Source organism: Streptopelia decaocto (assembly GCF_964273445.1).
Source record: "Streptopelia decaocto genome assembly, contig: HAP1_SCAFFOLD_465, whole genome shotgun sequence".
NCBI classification, from domain to species: domain Eukaryota; kingdom Metazoa; phylum Chordata; class Aves; order Columbiformes; family Columbidae; genus Streptopelia; species Streptopelia decaocto.
In genome coordinates, this window is record NW_028117314.1 from 38370 (window position 1) to 46490 (window position 8121).

Below are 8121 nucleotides of genomic sequence, written 5' to 3' on the forward strand. Positions count from 1 at the left end.
AGATTGAGGAGACTGAGGAGAGACTGAGGAGACTGAGGAGAGACTGAGGAGACTGAGGAGACTGAGGAGAGACTGAGGAGACTGAGGAGAGACTGAGGGGAGACTGAGGAGACTGAGGAGAGACTGAGGAGACTGAGGAGAGACTGAGGAGACTGAGGAGACTGAGGAGAGACTGAGGAGATTGAGGAGAGACTGAGGAGACTGAGGAGACTGAGGAGAGACTGAGGAGAGACTGAGGAGACTGAGGAGAGACTGAGGGGAGACTGAGGAGACTGAGGAGAGACTGAGGAGACTGAGGAGAGACTGAGGGGAGACTGAGGAGACTGAGGAGACTGAGGAGATTGAGGAGACTTAGGAGAGACTGAGGAGAGATTGAGGAGACTGAGGAGAGACTGAGGAGACTGAGGAGAGACTGAGGAGATTGAGGAGACTGAGGAGAGACTGAGGAGAGACTGAGGAGATTGAGGAGACTGAAGAGAGACTGAGGAGACTGAGGAGAGACTGAGGGGAGACTGAGGAGAGACTGAGGAGATTGAGGAGACTGAGGAGACTGAGGAGACTGAGGAGAGACTGAGGAGACTGAGGAGATTGAGGAGAGACTGAGGAGACTGAGGAGATTGAGGAGACTGAGGAGAGACTGAGGAGAGATTGAGGAGACTGAGGAGACTGAGGAGAGACTGAGGAGAGACTGAGGAGAGACTGAGGAGACTGAGGAGACTGAGGAGAGACTGAGGAGAGACTGAGGAGATTGAGGAGACTGAGGAGAGACTGAGGAAAGATTGAGGAGACTGAGGAGACTGAGGAGAGACTGAGGAGAGACTGAGGAGAGACTGAGGAGACTGAGGAGACAGAGGAGACTGAGGAGAGACTGAGGAGAGACTGAGGAGAGACTGAGGGGAGACTGAGGAGAGACTGAGGAGATTGAGGAGACTGAGGAGACTGAGGAGACTGAGGAGAGACTGAGGAGACTGAGGAGATTGAGGAGAGACTGAGGAGACTGAGGAGATTGAGGAGACTGAGGAGAGACTGAGGAGAGATTGAGGAGACTGAGGAGACTGAGGAGAGACTGAGGAGAGACTGAGGAGAGACTGAGGAGACTGAGGAGACTGAGGAGAGACTGAGGAGAGACTGAGGAGATTGAGGAGACTGAGGAGAGACTGAGGAAAGATTGAGGAGACTGAGGAGACTGAGGAGAGACTGAGGAGAGACTGAGGAGAGACTGAGGAGACTGAGGAGACAGAGGAGACTGAGGAGAGACTGAGGAGAGACTGAGGAGACGGAGGAGAGACTGAGGAGAGACTGAGGAGAGACTGAGGAGACTGAGGAGACTGAGAAGCGACTGAGGAGAGACTGAGGAGACTGAGGAGAGACTGAGGAGAGACTGAGGAGACTGAGGAGACTGAGGAGACTGAGGAGAGACTGAGGAGAGACTGAGGAGAGACTGAGGAGACTGAGGAGACTGAGGAGAGACTGAGGAGACTGAGGAGACTGAGGAGAGACTGAGGAGACTGAGGAGAGACTGAGGAGAGACTGAGGAGACTGAGGAGAGACTGAGGAGACTGAGGAGAGACTGAGGAGAAACTGAGGAGACTGAGGAGAGACTGAGGAGAGACTGAGAAGACTGAGGAGAGACTGAGGAGACTGAGGAGAGACTGAGGAGAAACTGAGGAGACTGAGGAGAGACTGAGGAGACTGAGGAGAGACTGAGGAGAGACTGAGGAGACTGAGGAGATTGAGGAGAGACTGAGGAGAGACTGAGGAGACTGAGGAGACTGAGGAGACTGAGGAGACTGAGGAGAGACTGAGGAGAGACTGAGGAGACTGAGGAGAGACTGAGGAGAGACTGAGGAGAGACTGAGGAGACTGAGGAGAGACTGAGGAGAGACTGAGGAGACTGAGGAGATTGAGGAGAGACTGAGGAGAGACTGAGGAGACTGAGGAGACTGAGGAGAGACTGAGGAGAGACTGAGGAGACTGAGGAGAGACTGAGGAGCCTGAGGAGAGACTGAGGAGAGACTGAGGAGACAGAGGAGACTGAGGAGGGACTGAGGAGAGATTGAGGAGACTGAGGAGAGACTGAGGAGAGACTGAGGAGACTGAGGAGAGACTGAGGAGACTAAGGAGAGATTGAGGAGACTGAGGAGAGACTGAGGAGACTGTGGAGAGACTGAGGAGACGGAGGAGAGACTGAGGAGAGACTGAGGAGATTGAGGAGAGACTGAGCAGACTGAGGAGACTGAGGAGAGATTGAGGAGAGATTGAGGAGACTGAGGAGAGACTGAGGAGACTGAGGAGAGGCTGAGGAGACTGAGGAGAGGCTGAGGAGACTGAGGAGAGACTGAGGAGAGACTGAGGAGACTGAGGAGAGACTGAGCAGACTGAGGAGACTGAGGAGAGACTGAGGAGAGACTGAGGAGACTGAGGAGAGACTGAGGAGACTGAGGAGAGACTGAGGAGAGACTGAGGAGAGACTGAGGAGACTGAGGAGAGACTGAGGAGAGACTGAGGAGATTGAGGAGAGACTGAGGAGACTGAGGAGAGACTGAGGGGAGACTGAGGAGACTGAGGAGAGACTGAGGAGACTGAGGAGAGACTGAGGAGATTGAGGAGACTGAGGAGACTGAGGAGACTGAGGAGACTGAGGAGAGACTGAGGAGACTGAGGAGACTGAGGAGACTGAGGAGAGACTGAGGAGACTGAGGAGATTGAGGAGACTGAGGAGAGACTGAGGAGAGATTGAGGAGACTGAGGAGACTGAGGAGCGACTGAGGAGAGACTGAGGAGACTGAGGAGAGACTGAGGAGAGACTGAGGAGATTGAGGAGACTGAGGAGAGACTGAGGAGAGACTGAGGAGATTGAGGAGAGACTGAGGAGACTGAGGAGACTGAGGAGAGACTGAGGAGACTGAGGAGAGACTGAGGAGAGACTGAGGAGACTGAGGAGATTGAGGAGAGACTGAGGCGAGACTGAGGAGACTGAGGAGAGACTGAGGAGAGACTGAGGAGACTGAGGAGAGACTGAGGAGAGACTGAGGAGAGACTGAGGAGACTGAGGAGAGACTGAGGAGAGACTGAGGAGAGACTGAGGAGACTGAGGAGACTGAGGAGACTGAGGAGAGACTGAGGAGACTGAGGAGACTGAGGAGAGACTGAGGAGAGACTGAGGAGACTGAGGAGAGACTGAGGAGAGACTGAGGAGACTGAGGAGAGACTGAGGAGAGACTGAGGAGACTGAGGAGACTGAGGAGACTGAGGAGAGACTGAGGAGAGACTGAGGAGACTGAGGAGACTGAGGAGAGACTGAGGAGAGACTGATGAGATTGAGGAGACTGAGGAGAGACTGAGGAAAGATTGAGGAGACTGAGGAGACTGAGGAGAGACTGAGGAGAGACTGAGGAGAGACTGAGGAGACTGAGGAGACAGAGGAGACTGAGGAGAGACTGAGGAGAGACTGAGGAGACTGAGGAGAGACTGAGGAGACTGTGGAGAGACTGAGGAGACGGAGGAGAGACTGAGGAGAGACTGAGGAGACTGAGGAGAGACTGAGGAGAGACTGAGGAGACTGAGGAGACTGAGGAGCGACTGAGGAGAGACTGAGGAGACTGAGGAGAGACTGAGGAGAGACTGAGGAGACTGAGGAGACTGAGGAGAGACTGAGGAGAGACTGAGGAGACTGAGGAGACTGAGGAGACTGAGGAGACTGAGGAGACTGAGGAGAGACTGAGGAGAGACTGAGGAGACTGAGGAGACTGAGGAGAGACTGAGGAGACTGAGGAGAGACTGAGGAGACTGAGGAGAGACTGAGGAGAAACTGAGGAGACTGAGGAGAGACTGAGGAGACTGAGGAGAGACTGAGGAGAGACTGAGAAGACTGAGGAGAGACTGAGGAGACTGAGGAGAGACTGAGGAGAAACTGAGGAGACTGAGGAGAGACTGAGGAGACTGAGGAGAGACTGAGGAGAGACTGAGGAGACTGAGGAGACTGAGGAGAGACTGAGGAGAGACTGAGGAGACTGAGGAGACTGAGAAGCGACTGAGGAGAGACTGAGGAGACTGAGGAGAGACTGAGGAGAGACTGAGGAGACTGAGGAGACTGAGGAGACTGAGGAGAGACTGAGGAGAGACTGAGGAGAGACTGAGGAGACTGAGGAGACTGAGGAGAGACTGAGGAGACTGAGGAGAGACTGAGGAGAGACTGAGGAGACTGAGGAGAGACTGAGGAGACTGAGGAGAGACTGAGGAGAAACTGAGGAGACTGAGGAGAGACTGAGGAGAGACTGAGAAGACTGAGGAGAGACTGAGGAGACTGAGGAGAGACTGAGGAGAAACTGAGGAGACTGAGGAGAGACTGAGGAGACTGAGGAGAGACTGAGGAGACTGAGGAGAGACTGAGGAGAGACTGAGGAGACTGAGGAGATTGAGGAGAGACTGAGGAGAGACTGAGGAGACTGAGGAGAGACTGAGGAGAGACTGAGGAGAGACTGAGGAGACTGAGGAGATTGAGGAGAGACTGAGGAGAGACTGAGGAGACTGAGGAGACTGAGGAGACTGAGGAGACTGAGGAGAGACTGAGGAGAGACTGAGGAGACTGAGGAGAGACTGAGGAGAGACTGAGGAGAGACTGAGGAGACTGAGGAGAGACTGAGGAGAGACTGAGGAGACTGAGGAGATTGAGGAGAGACTGAGGAGAGACTGAGGAGACTGAGGAGACTGAGGAGAGACTGAGGAGACTGAGGAGAGACTGAGGAGCCTGAGGAGAGACTGAGGAGAGACTGAGGAGACAGAGGAGACTGAGGAGGGACTGAGGAGAGATTGAGGAGACTGAGGAGAGACTGAGGAGAGACTGAGGAGACTGAGGAGAGACTGAGGAGACTAAGGAGAGATTGAGGAGACTGAGGAGAGACTGAGGAGACTGAGGAGAGACTGAGGAGACTGAGGAGACTGAGGAGAGACTGAGGAGACTGAGGAGAGACTGAGGGGAGACTGAGGAGACTGAGGAGAGACTGAGGAGACTGAGGAGAGACTGAGGAGACTGAGGAGACTGAGGAGAGACTGAGGAGATTGAGGAGAGACTGAGGAGACTGAGGAGACTGAGGAGAGACTGAGGAGAGACTGAGGAGACTGAGGAGAGACTGAGGGGAGACTGAGGAGACTGAGGAGAGACTGAGGAGACTGAGGAGAGACTGAGGGGAGACTGAGGAGACTGAGGAGACTGAGGAGATTGAGGAGACTTAGGAGAGACTGAGGAGAGATTGAGGAGACTGAGGAGAGACTGAGGAGACTGAGGAGAGACTGAGGAGATTGAGGAGACTGAGGAGAGACTGAGGAGAGACTGAGGAGATTGAGGAGACTGAAGAGAGACTGAGGAGACTGAGGAGAGACTGAGGGGAGACTGAGGAGAGACTGAGGAGATTGAGGAGACTGAGGAGACTGAGGAGACTGAGGAGAGACTGAGGAGACTGAGGAGATTGAGGAGAGACTGAGGAGACTGAGGAGATTGAGGAGACTGAGGAGAGACTGAGGAGAGATTGAGGAGACTGAGGAGACTGAGGAGAGACTGAGGAGAGACTGAGGAGAGACTGAGGAGACTGAGGAGACTGAGGAGAGACTGAGGAGAGACTGAGGAGATTGAGGAGACTGAGGAGAGACTGAGGAAAGATTGAGGAGACTGAGGAGACTGAGGAGAGACTGAGGAGAGACTGAGGAGAGACTGAGGAGACTGAGGAGACAGAGGAGACTGAGGAGAGACTGAGGAGAGACTGAGGAGAGACTGAGGGGAGACTGAGGAGAGACTGAGGAGATTGAGGAGACTGAGGAGACTGAGGAGACTGAGGAGAGACTGAGGAGACTGAGGAGATTGAGGAGAGACTGAGGAGACTGAGGAGATTGAGGAGACTGAGGAGAGACTGAGGAGAGATTGAGGAGACTGAGGAGACTGAGGAGAGACTGAGGAGAGACTGAGGAGAGACTGAGGAGACTGAGGAGACTGAGGAGAGACTGAGGAGAGACTGAGGAGATTGAGGAGACTGAGGAGAGACTGAGGAAAGATTGAGGAGACTGAGGAGACTGAGGAGAGACTGAGGAGAGACTGAGGAGAGACTGAGGAGACTGAGGAGACAGAGGAGACTGAGGAGAGACTGAGGAGAGACTGAGGAGACGGAGGAGAGACTGAGGAGAGACTGAGGAGAGACTGAGGAGACTGAGGAGACTGAGAAGCGACTGAGGAGAGACTGAGGAGACTGAGGAGAGACTGAGGAGAGACTGAGGAGACTGAGGAGACTGAGGAGACTGAGGAGAGACTGAGGAGAGACTGAGGAGAGACTGAGGAGACTGAGGAGACTGAGGAGAGACTGAGGAGACTGAGGAGACTGAGGAGAGACTGAGGAGACTGAGGAGAGACTGAGGAGAGACTGAGGAGACTGAGGAGAGACTGAGGAGACTGAGGAGAGACTGAGGAGAAACTGAGGAGACTGAGGAGAGACTGAGGAGAGACTGAGAAGACTGAGGAGAGACTGAGGAGACTGAGGAGAGACTGAGGAGAAACTGAGGAGACTGAGGAGAGACTGAGGAGACTGAGGAGAGACTGAGGAGAGACTTAGGAGACTGAGGAGATTGAGGAGAGACTGAGGAGAGACTGAGGAGACTGAGGAGACTGAGGAGACTGAGGAGAGACTGAGGAGAGACTGAGGAGACTGAGGAGAGACTGAGGAGAGACTGAGGAGAGACTGAGGAGACTGAGGAGAGACTGAGGAGAGACTGAGGAGACTGAGGAGATTGAGGAGAGACTGAGGAGAGACTGAGGAGACTGAGGAGACTGAGGAGAGACTGAGGAGAGACTGAGGAGACTGAGGAGAGACTGAGGAGCCTGAGGAGAGACTGAGGAGAGACTGAGGAGACAGAGGAGACTGAGGAGGGACTGAGGAGAGATTGAGGAGACTGAGGAGAGACTGAGGAGAGACTGAGGAGACTGAGGAGAGACTGAGGAGACTAAGGAGAGATTGAGGAGACTGAGGAGAGACTGAGGAGACTGTGGAGAGACTGAGGAGACGGAGGAGAGACTGAGGAGAGACTGAGGAGATTGAGGAGAGACTGAGCAGACTGAGGAGACTGAGGAGAGATTGAGGAGAGATTGAGGAGACTGAGGAGAGACTGAGGAGACTGAGGAGAGGCTGAGGAGACTGAGGAGAGGCTGAGGAGACTGAGGAGAGACTGAGGAGAGACTGAGGAGACTGAGGAGAGACTGAGCAGACTGAGGAGACTGAGGAGAGACTGAGGAGAGACTGAGGAGACTGAGGAGAGACTGAGGAGACTGAGGAGAGACTGAGGAGAGACTGAGGAGAGACTGAGGAGACTGAGGAGAGACTGAGGAGAGACTGAGGAGATTGAGGAGAGACTGAGGAGACTGAGGAGAGACTGAGGGGAGACTGAGGAGACTGAGGAGAGACTGAGGAGACTGAGGAGAGACTGAGGAGATTGAGGAGACTGAGGAGACTGAGGAGACTGAGGAGACTGAGGAGAGACTGAGGAGACTGAGGAGACTGAGGAGACTGAGGAGAGACTGAGGAGACTGAGGAGATTGAGGAGACTGAGGAGAGACTGAGGAGAGATTGAGGAGACTGAGGAGACTGAGGAGCGACTGAGGAGAGACTGAGGAGACTGAGGAGAGACTGAGGAGAGACTGAGGAGATTGAGGAGACTGAGGAGAGACTGAGGAGAGACTGAGGAGATTGAGGAGAGACTGAGGAGACTGAGGAGACTGAGGAGAGACTGAGGAGACTGAGGAGAGACTGAGGAGAGACTGAGGAGACTGAGGAGATTGAGGAGAGACTGAGGCGAGACTGAGGAGACTGAGGAGAGACTGAGGAGAGACTGAGGAGACTGAGGAGAGACTGAGGAGAGACTGAGGAGAGACTGAGGAGACTGAGGAGAGACTGAGGAGAGACTGAGGAGAGACTGAGGAGACTGAGGAGACTGAGGAGACTGAGGAGAGACTGAGGAGACTGAGGAGACTGAGGAGAGACTGAGGAGAGACTGAGGAGACTGAGGAGAGACTGAGGAGAGACTGAGGAGACTGAGGAGAGACTGAGGAGAGACTGAGGAGACTGAGGAGACTGAGGAGAC